The sequence below is a fragment of the Zonotrichia leucophrys genome, chromosome 3 (genome assembly GCF_028769735.1).
Source record: "Zonotrichia leucophrys gambelii isolate GWCS_2022_RI chromosome 3, RI_Zleu_2.0, whole genome shotgun sequence".
Taxonomy (NCBI): domain Eukaryota; kingdom Metazoa; phylum Chordata; class Aves; order Passeriformes; family Passerellidae; genus Zonotrichia; species Zonotrichia leucophrys.
In genome coordinates, this window is record NC_088172.1 from 31,305,088 (window position 1) to 31,316,488 (window position 11,401).

Here is an 11,401-nt window from a genome sequence, read left to right on the forward strand (position 1 = left end):
TGTGGTGGGAAGAAGGTGTTTTAAGATTTGGGTTTATTTCTCAATATCCTACTCTGATATGACTGGTAGTAAGTTAAACTAATTTCCCCAGGTGGAGCCTGTTTTGCCCATGACAGTCACTGATGAGGGATCTCTCTCTCTGCCCTTATCTCAAGCCACAAGCTTTTCACTATGTTTTCTGTTCTCTGCCAGCTGAGGAGGGCAGTGACAGAGCAGCTTTGGTGGGCACCTGCCACCCAACCAGGGTCAACCCATGGCAATATTGACATAACTGCTTATTACTCTGTAAAATCTTGAGCACCCATTTATAACTGTTGCAATACCAGCTGCCAATCTGGTCCAGTGAGTCCACCTAATAATCTACCTAATAACCATCTGCTCCAACTTAATAGTCCCAGATGAACTCCTAAACTCTGATTTACCTGTGAATACTTTAACTGTAGTGCTTTCAACTACAGGTACAATTTCAGTCTTCCAAAGAGACGAAAAGATGACAAATGCATCTCAACAATGACATCAACACTCAACTAAAGACCATCACTCCAATAAACCAGAAAACTGTCTGATCTTTCAAGAAAAACTACCAGAAGTCTATAACACAATAAAAATCCACCCACATACATGAACTAACAAATTTATTAAATCCCAGTGATGATAACACTGTAGGCATGAGACAGACATCTGTTTTTCACAGATCTTGGCCTACATCCTAGCTCTGACGTAAAAAAAAAAAAAAAAAAAAAGAAAAAAGAAAAAGAAAAAGCCAAAAACCAACAGCTAGAGAAAAAGAGATTACTTTAGATACATAATTAGTATGGTCCTTTTGCTCTCTCCCCAGGATACCTACAGTGATAGCAAGGGTGATGTTAGGAAATGTAGGAAATGACTGTTCATTAGTAAGATCTCAATTTTCTCCAGATCCCTTCGGACTCCTTGACGAAATGCTTCACTTTGTATGAAAGTAAACGTTTGGGTTGAAGATCTCCTTAATTGTCAAAGAAAAAAGTCTGGTTTGCACAGATATTCTGCTGTGATTTCTAAAACTTCTTGTTTTGGACTGAGCAAGAAGAGAGACAGCTGATTTGTATGTTCCCATGTCAAATCACTTCACAGCATCAGTAAATAAAGGGAACAGCAAGGCTGACTAAACCCAAGCTGATCAATACCGTGAATCATTGACTCAGAGATGGCTTTGAACACACACAGGACTTTAGCTGGCAGCATGGTTGAGAGTTGACCATCCTGGTACTTGCTGAGCACTCTGATGCAGAATCAGTAGCCCATCAAACACCATCCAGTAACCCATGCCAGAAACTGGGTGGAACTCATTCAGAGCTGCTAATTGCCTTCACTCTGTGGAAAAACTGTGACCCTCATCAGTGGGAGGGCTGTGCTTTTTGTCACAATATGCCAAAGGAAGGCAGGCAATTCTTGCTTTACTGTAAAAGAGAGTCACTGAGAGACTGCAGAGTAAGAGAGCTCAAGGACTGTGAAAAGGCACAGAGTGGTCCAGATTTGATCTCTGAGCAAATCTTCAGAGAATCACCTAATTAGTCTGCTTTCTGGAAAAACCGGAGATGAAGCTTTTTAACAGTGCAAAATTAGGCAATGAATTCAGGCATGCCTACCTACAGTCACTGGCACAAGATGGGAGAATACCACATACAGTCATTCCTTAACAACCAGCAGGAAACTGTCTGCAAGTTTGGAGGACAGCCTAATCCCTAAGAACTGAAGTTATCTCCTTCCAAACTCATTTATATCCCTTCCCTTCAGAATCTCTCATCCATGGAAAAGCAAAAGAAAAAAAAAAAAGAAGTTATTATAAGAATTAAATGTCTGATTGCAATGTCAGTTGAAGGAAATACTACAACATACTTTGCTAGTAGTACCACAGAAATAAACACAGAAAGCAGAATGTTTTGTATCGTGTACAAGAAACAAAGCTACCTGAATAACTTCCCCCTCACCACTCCCTCCCTCTGGCCCCAACCTCATCTTGTGATTCTCTCTAAAGAGAGTCATATGGCAGCACTTTTCTCCTTTTATGGGCAAAAAAAAAGGATAAAGGAAGTCAGCAGCTGAGCGGGACTGCAGTGCCACATGAATTAAGCAGCTCAGAGCTGTGCTGCTCCTCTCGCATCCCTACCTCAGCGCATTATGAATAGGTACTCTCAGAGAGGGACACCATGAATCAACATCCACTTAATGCATATATAATTACATGTCACTGAGTGTTTCACACTGAACTCGTCACCACAGCATGTATTAAAAACCAAAGGATAGAAGGCATGTAATATATTTGCATTTGCTTATGTACCATCTCCTTCCTTTGTGTGAATGTCCTGTCAAGAGCAGGCAAACCTCTTCTTTGGGAAACAGCTGTAGTGATAGTATGACACTGAGCAGCAATTAAAATTATAGTACTTTCTGCTGCAAGAATTGCCACAGTGCCCCACGCTGCCCCAGTGCCTACCACCCACACCCACCTCGGCGCTTTTCACCAGCAGCTCTATGAGACAGAATCGGGGAAAGTAATTAATAATCCAGTTTAGCCAATTTGGTATTTTTTTTGAGAGCAAGAACTGTGTAAATTTCATTAGCTCAATATAGGGAAAGGTAAATGACACACAAAATTCCCTATGTATCGAGAATAAAAGCCTTATTGTTATGTTGTCAATGGAAAGAAAGGAATCATTGTTTCTGCCTCAATAACTGATACTAGACAATATGAGGACTCACATCCATAACAGCTACAGTATTGAGAAATTATATAGAAACCCACCTCCTCTCCATGAACAGGTGATGGGATCCAGAACTTGTAAGTACTCCCACCTCCCACCCAAGCACAGGCAGCAGGATCCATCAGCCAGAGAACCACCATGTGCACATGGTCACGGACAGAACACCTGCTGTGGGTTGTGGAACACACCTGTCAGCCTTACAGGTACCACCACTGAGGCAGAGCCACCCTGCCTTCCTCCAGCTTTTTATGCATGCTCATTCTGAGTTATATGTGACTATTACAACTTAATTTGACTACTAGAACTTGACTGCTTTGTTTGGAAGTGATGCTGAAAACAACTGAATTTAATTACATGAGCTAGGCTTGCTGGGTCACAACCCACACACTTCAAAGCTAAATGTAGATAAGCATTTCCAGGGTCACAGGCCCTGTCCTTAAAACTTTTTTTGGGGTTTTTTTTTGGCTTTTTTTTTAGGAAGGAAGCAGTCTCTCTGGTTATCAGATCATTATAAGGTCAGATCAGAGGGCCAAAACAACAGAGTTCAGTAAGGAGTTTAAAATAATCCCATCATTTTTTGAAGTCTAGCATTGCTCTTACATGAAACATGGAATTTGTTAAATACATGTATATATGTATATTTCTTATTGTTAAAGATTAACTATTTACTCCTAAGAAGCTTTCAAGTGTTAACTACAGTGCATTTAATTCTCTATTGACAAATGTTATTTCTTTATAAACACTGACTATTTCTTTAAAAAGTAGTATTTAAAATCTGTAGGTGTCCCTTTGCCTTATGAATAAATTAGAAGACACTGAATAACAGCAACCGACAAAGTACAAACACTTTATTACAATTGTGGTGACTCAGACTGTCAGGATTTGGCAGCCCACAGTGTTCCTCAGCAGCAGAACAAAAGGGGATTTTTTTTTGGCAGTTTTACTTCTAGTTCAGTAAAGGACAACATGATACTGTCTGTGCCTTAATGAATCAAAATCTCTGGAAAACAAAGGCATAAGTAGTCAGACCCCAATCATTTTCAGGCTCACAGTATAAAACTGGACAAACATATTATCTATACATCTAGGACCTCTAATATGTGTGATATGACCTTGTCTTTCTGGGAAAAAATAAAATAAATAAAAGCAGGAAGATTATCTAGCTACAGAAATACAAATCAGTTCTACAGGCAACACAGTCCCAAAATACTTCAAGATCAGGAAATATTTTCTGTTTTCCTGTTGAATACAAGAGACATTGATAAAAAATTCTTAGTGGATTTTTTAACACCTCCACTAACTAAAAACATAAACCCCAAAGACCTAAGTATTGCACTATAATAACACAATCTGTAATGTATTCAGAGCATAAAATACATTTTAAGGGCGACTCATTTTCCAGCACCCCCATCATGATCTCATCTGGAACAGCAAAACCATCCCTGCAGTAATTGGTATTACAGAGCCCTGCTGCAGCACAGCCTTGGGAGAGGGAAGCATTCCAGTCAGTCTTACAGGGCTTTTGTGCTTTAATAATAAAAAAATAAGGAAAAGAGTTACAAGATATCAGAACCCATTTCCTCTGCCACCATCCCATTCTTAGGGAGAGGATTACAGACTTATTTCCAGAAGCTTCTAAAGATGCCAACGTCCATCATGAAATCTGTATGTGAAGAAATCGCCAACTGCCTACAGATGATCCTTGAAGCAAAATACTGCAATTACAGAGCAATACAGTACAGACTGTGTGTATGTGGGTGGGACAAAGTACAACTGAGACAAAATTAGACTGTTCCTGGAAATAAAACATAACAAATTTAACAATCTAGCCTTCTCAAATCTAAAGAGATCTCAACAACTCTGAGAAATGTTATCGAATTTTCCCCTTGCCATTACTTCCTCCTCAGTTTCCCCAGCATTACAGCAATGCCCTCTGAAAAATTAGGACCAACAGATCACCCATAAGAAATAAATATTACTGTATGTCTCCCATGGAGGCTATTTAAATACAACTCTGGAATCAATTTACTGGAGATAGAATCATAAGGACCAGTTACCAGAGAGAATTTTCCTTCTTCTCTAAAACCAATTCTGCTCTGTAAGTGGCACCATCACTCAGCATTCTGATAACAGCTAAAAAAACCAGTAATGAATTTTTCCCCCACAGCTCCATACCATTATTAACATGCATGAGAGAAGCCAGAAGATGAACCTTCTCCCCTCTTTCCAGAAAGCCATTAACTCAAGCTAACCTTCCAGATTTTATCTGGGGCAGCTGCAAAATGAAAATTATAATGATCAAGCTAGGTATTAAATACACTCACAATAAGAAAATAAAACAGAAACCAGGTTTGCTCTGAAATATCTTTGAAAAACATGAAAACAACCCTTTCCTCTCACTTCTCTGAATAACCACATACAGCTTAGGCAACAATACTCCTAGGACACTACTGGGCTCCGTTCAGTTGCAGAAGCAAATAATAATGAGCTGTTTTGAAATATCCCAGTAGGTGCTCCAGGACATGGGTCTATGCAGGACATGGGTCTTCTGGCCTCCTTATGCCTGCTAACCAAGTATAGATGCAACAGTTGTTGCAAAGCATCTCATCCAGGACAAAACATTTACACTGGACAACTGAATCAAACCGGACTCAAACTGCATCCTAAAACCAAAAGACTTTCTCCAGAAGTCCTCAGTCTTGCCAAAGTCTGGCCTTCATCCCTTCAAAATCCACACTCTTCCTAGATTTACTTATCCATATAAGTCTAGAAACCAAGTTGGACTCACAAGAGAATTTTGAGCATGGCTGCAACAAATTTGGGTATAGAAGGGAAAGTAAGGTAACTGGGATAGCAAGCAGGAAGCCACCTAACCTAATAGGTAAGAAAGTTGTGAAGGCTGTACCTTAAACTGATGTCACCTATTCCTGGAAGCTCAAGAGGTACCTATGTTATTAAAAAGGGTTGTAAAACCCTCAGGCCTCTCTAGAAGCAAGATACATTCCTTTCACAAGCTCCTGAGGAAAGGAGTCATGCAATTTGAAGTTTCGGATGAGAGGGCAGGAGCATGCTCTCAAGCACCACGGAGCTATTTAACAGCATCAGGAAAGCAGCCACAGAGGAAGTAGAAGTGGGTGGCAGGCTCCTCTCAGGTTGAGAGACTGCCTCCCAACCACATCTCTGCACACCAGGGCAGAGCCCTAAACCACAGGCTATTGTCTGTCCTAAGACTATTCCTGCAGAAGTTTTGAAATGGAAAAATATTTACTGGATTAAAGAATGAAACACCCATAGAAACTAGATTTCCCTCACCTGAACGCCTTAATCACAGGGCAGGAGTTTAGGCCTCTGGCCTAATTACTGTTTTTATTTTTTTTTTTCCAGAGGTTGCAGGTGAAATAAAGGACAGCTTATGACACTCCGTTTGTTTCAGTCTCTTGGGAAGAGGGTGATGTGAGCTCAAGGTGCTTAAAGCTAAAAAGGACAGAGAATAAACTGTCACACTTGATGAATGGGTGATGCAACTAATGCACCATAAAACATGAAGAGAAGAGAGATTAACATAATCACAAATGCTTTTACTCAAGTTTGAGTAAATAGATTACACTTATTTCTTAGCAAAACAAGTTTTTCTAATCCTGAGGTAACATTCCCATCTCTGGATGCCAAAGGCAGTGAGGCAGGAGAGAGATTCCACTCTCCAGAACAGTCTCAGTGGTTAACAGCTATGAATGGATGCAGAACTGTGCATCTCATTTTCTTCACAGTAAAAAATGTAGAAAAGTGTGCTTTCAGACATGGGTTTTAGGACCATCAACCTCAGCTTTGAGGCATCTAGTTGTAAAATAGGCCACTCAAATAATTTATGAACTCAGGCAGTAATACAGCAGAGAGAAGAATTTCCCCCCCTCGACAAATCCCATAAATTATATATAAGAAAGCTTCTAACAACTATTTAAACTTTAAGTTAAACCTATGTGTATCAGAGAGATACAGGACAGTACAGAATGACTTTTATCTAAAATGTCAGTTTAAGTCTACACATTCCCTTACAAACACCAAACCACCTCCACAGAGTTTTTATATTGTGAGAACTTGCACTCTGTCATCCTGAGCTCATCACAACAAATGGGATCAAACTGAACATTTCAGCATGCTCCATGCCACATTCTAGTCACGACAACTCCCATGCTGAATGGATGTTATGGAGGCTCTTCACCAGGCCTGAGGAACACAGGTTCACTAATCACATTTAATAACCCAAGACTTGAACCAAACCAGACTGGCACTTTTGATAGGCACACTTAACACCACAATCTGCTCTGCTACTGGAACCTTCAAAATTAGTGTTTCACACATTATAAACATTGCAAATTCCTTACACAGATTTACTCAAAGATAAAACTAGGACTTATGCATAAGCTTCATCTTTTGCACTGCTGGTCATCCAAAACATGTTAAAATCTGTCAACTCATCCACAATGAAAAGCACTATAGAAGTACTGTCATGGACAGGAACAAAAGAAGGTAATATGCAGAAAGAAGTCCCTCAGAGCACTGGTTTTCAAGTCTATTGACAAGTTCATAAATTAGACAAGAGTATTTCAGTTGTTAGCATGCCAAAGTAACCATTCCTGAGTTAAGTCTGAGTGATGTTTAAATCTCATAGCTGGTATCTTCATGTTGGCATCATTTCTAAACATTTTAAACCTAATAAAATACTAAATAAAATAAAATACTAAATATAAATCTTTCAAGCACTTGTGTGTCAGTGCTGCACTGGCTGAGTCCTGAAAGGTTATGTCCTATACCTATTACTGTTATTTTTTTCTGTAGGATCAGCTGCTGCTACCAGTTTAAATCAAGAACTTGTATTGAGCAGTATGTAAAGATAGAAAATAAGACACGTTTTTCATTTTAATTGAAAGCAGGAATTGGAATTCTGTCTAAGTAGAAGAATGGCAAATTCCTGGTACTTCATAACAATTAGGACCTCTACAGCTCAAATCATTCAGATTGCTCTTGTCATCATTCACACGAGTGCAGAGCAGCTTCTATTACAATTTTAATTTAAACAACAAAATTCAAATTTATGACTGCATTTTTTGCAGCTCTCAAACTGCCCCATATATTAAATATTTTAATTCATGCCTCTCAAACTGTTTTCTCTGATTTAGTGTTACTGTTTTGCATTCCTAGATAACATGAGTAGAAAGCACTGCTAAAAGAATGATTGATAATACTGAAATGGATCCAAATACATACTGAATTCAGTACAGAGGAAACACTAAGATGTTTGGCTGCTTCAAATTAACATACATTGTTAGCATTCATACACCTCTATCCACTGACATTATAGGTCCCAATAAAATACCCTGTTTGTCTCCAGGGATTTTAACGGGAGACTTAACGATGTCTGGATCATATACAGGGCTTAGACATAGAATAGCATTTTTCTAGTTTGTATAAAATGTGAGTTGAATGATTAACTTCATGTGCTACTGCATGTAATATACATCTAGTGCTCAAGAATGTCAGTAATTCTACAAAAAATATTCTGCTTTCTCCAAAAACTCTAATTGGAATGGCATTTGGAAGTAGATAAAAATATGATAAACAGATCTTACTTATAGTACCTGTACACCTACAAAATATTATTTCTGTCAAAGTACAGAAATGGTTATTCATCTACATAACATATAGCATTTAAGCTCGTTTTGTATATCACACAATGTGGAACTCTGCAACATACTGAACATGCAAATCCTCAATGCCTTTGTAAGGCTGCCATACTGCTGAGGACCAGATATTTCAGCCTGACAAAACAGCGTCAAAAGTGATGTCATCAGGACAAGCTAAGCACACTAACAATGAATTATCTTCTCAGCACTGTAAAATTCACTACAGACTCACTGTCATGGCAAAATGACATCTGACAACAGTAATTATGCAATAGTATCCAAGATGATCACCATTTTTCCTTTCTGACTTAATCAAGGGGGTTTTATTCTAATTACTGATATACATTGTCTTTTCAATCGCTTGTGGTTTGTTTATTTTCAGTTTTTAAGAGCAGAAGTTCTTGGGGGGAAAAAACAAAGCATCACTGCACAAAAGCAGCACAGGAGGGTACTGAAGAAGTACAGAACAGAATACAGTAAAATATTGCACAGTCTTTGAGAAACCATGTAAGTAACTCAGAGAGCCTTGCTTATACTTGCCACAGTTTACATTGAGTGAAACTTTAAAGACCAGCAGTTAAACTATACTACAGCAGTTTAAGTTGAAAAATAAAATTCTTAGAATTTTATTCATGGTTGCTACTCTATGCTCATTATAAAATTAAGTCAAACCTTTCATGATATTCCCATAATCTGTAATTTATTTTCATTAAAACATTTATTTTAAAGTGTACCATAGGAAACAGTAGGAGTTTATAATTAATTTTTAATTTGGGCCTGGTGAGATGAAGGATTGGGGGTATTACAGAAGAGTAGAAAAGAGACTTAAATTTTCAAGGTTTATTTTAAAAATTACTTTTAAAAAGTATATTGCTGATGTAACAGTCTTCCTTACATGTTACAGAAATACGAAAGTTACCATAACAGAGAAAAAGGAAGTATCAGCTCAGTTCTTCCCTGTGTAACAGGAGTCGGGGTATTTTTGTAGAGCTGTGCTGAGCATGTGAAAATCTTTGCCCACAAGGCAACCTCATGTCACGACAGCATTTCATTCCAAATCCCCCCCACTGCCAAAGTAATTTTAATTCTTTTATGGCCTTGCAGATGATCAAAACAGAAGAAGCAAAGCAAAGGTATCTCTGTCCCCCTTAACCCACCCTTTCCCCAAACATATATAAACTGACTTTAGAACTGGTAACAAAAATGCAGTGTAAAGATGGTCTGTATGGCAATTAGAGACCAGGAACAGGCTGGAAATCAACTCACATCACCACCCTCGGCAAGTTATTAGCAGCACCACTGAAAGCCTGTGCAGTTAAGAGCCTCGCTGTGTTGCCAGTGAATTACGGAGCATTCGATTTTACACAGTAGCACAATGTGTTACTGAGACCTTAGCAAAACAAACCCCAGATAAAGATAAATAAAACTAAACGGTCTTGGAATCAAATGAAGAGAAAAACAGTAATAGGAATATCAGATACAAGCGTGCTATCTGTCCGCTGTAACACCTCCCAACATGGACAGCAATTTAAACGAGATGAATGCAGCATTACAGAGCCTGTCTTTCATCTCCTGTCTAGGTACATCCCTCTGGAAACACCACGCTTATGGCACCGTGCAATCACCAGCCGCTGGAATAGAAAGTTTTCGGTGTAATCAAAGTTTGAAGCCTAATCTCCCTTTGCCCCCCGCCCTCCCCGCCGCACTCAGCGCAGGCAGGCACAGCGACGCGCGGTCTGACCGACAGCCTGGGCCAGCCCGGGGCTCCCCGGGCCCAGCCGCGGGCACGGCCGGCTCCGCCAGGGCGCTGCTCGTCCCTGCAGCCGCGGCGGCTCCGGCCCGCACCGGCCGGCACCGAAAACCCGGAGATGTCCACCGTGGAGAGCCCAGTAGCCGGGAAAGCGCCTCCCCGGCTCGGTGAGGCCAATCGGGAACCTCGGCTCGGGCTCGCACCGCACCCGATGCCTCTCCAAGCGGGGCTGGGGGCGAAGCTAGCCCCCGGCGCTCCCCGCCCCGGGGCCGCTGGCAGCGCTCCGGGGCCGGCGCTTCCCAGGCAACAGTTGGCCGTGTCCCTCCCGCCACCGCCCGCAGCCCCCCCGGTGCGAGGGGCAGGGGCACCTCGGGGAGGGCGCCTCGGGGCCGGGGAACGGGCACAAAGGCGGCTGAGCAGGCTCAGAGGGCGAGGGGAGCGGGGAGACTCCGGGGCTGCAGCGCGCCGTCCCCGCCCCGCCGCGATGCGGGGGCGCCGAGAGAAGGAGCAGCAGAGGCGGCTCAGCCCCCACCCCGCGCAGCCTCGGGCTCCGCCGTGCCGCCCCGCTCTTACCTGGGCCGCCCGTCGCCGCTGGCCGCCACAGGTACCCTCGTCCATCCCCCGCCGCCGCCTCCGAATCAGCCGCCGGCGCTGCGGCGCGGCCCAGCCCGCCCGGCCCAGCGCGACGCTGGCAGAGCCGCCCCGCCCCGCGGTGGCTGCGTGCGGCTCCCGCCGGCGGCCGCCCCGGGCGCGGCTCCCCCGGACCCGCCTCCCGCCGCCGCGGGGCGAGGCGCCCTCCGATGGGGATGGGGATGGAGACAGGGATGGGTCTCCCACCCCGTGCGGACCGTACACGGACACCCCCTGGCTCCCCAGGCGGCGGGTCGGGGTGCCGGGCTGTCCGCTCGGCGGGATCAGGGCAGGGTGCGTGTGACTGTCACCCGCGCTGCGCCCCGCCCGGGGACATCGGCGCTGCCCCAAACCCTCCCCGTTCCGCAGGCATCCCATCCCCCTCTCGCCGGTGGCCTCTGTTGTGGGGTGGGGGGAAGTGGGACGGGACGGTTTCTGTGTGATTCTGCGACTCTGAACCCTGGAGTTCGAACTTCACATACATTTTTTTTTTGTGTTTCTGGCTTTGCAGAAGGCAGCGCTTCCTCAAGACGTCAAAACTAGATCTGAGCCCATTCACAGCTCGTGAAAATACTTTGTACTTCCTCTTGCTGTGC

General features: G+C 42.8%; 1 protein-coding gene across 3 annotated transcripts in view; it reads right to left on the minus strand.

Moving 5' to 3' along the window:
* CYRIA (CYFIP related Rac1 interactor A) overlaps nucleotides 1-10,901 on the minus strand; it is a 55,875-nt gene extending 44,974 nt beyond the window's left edge. For all 3 annotated transcript variants that reach the window (XM_064707750.1, XM_064707747.1, XM_064707749.1), the window contains exon 1: nucleotides 10,749-10,901. The gene's annotated coding sequence lies outside the window, so the exon portion shown is untranslated. The remainder of the gene's footprint in view (nucleotides 1-10,748) is intronic.
* Between the last annotated feature and the right edge of the window lie 500 nt (nucleotides 10,902-11,401).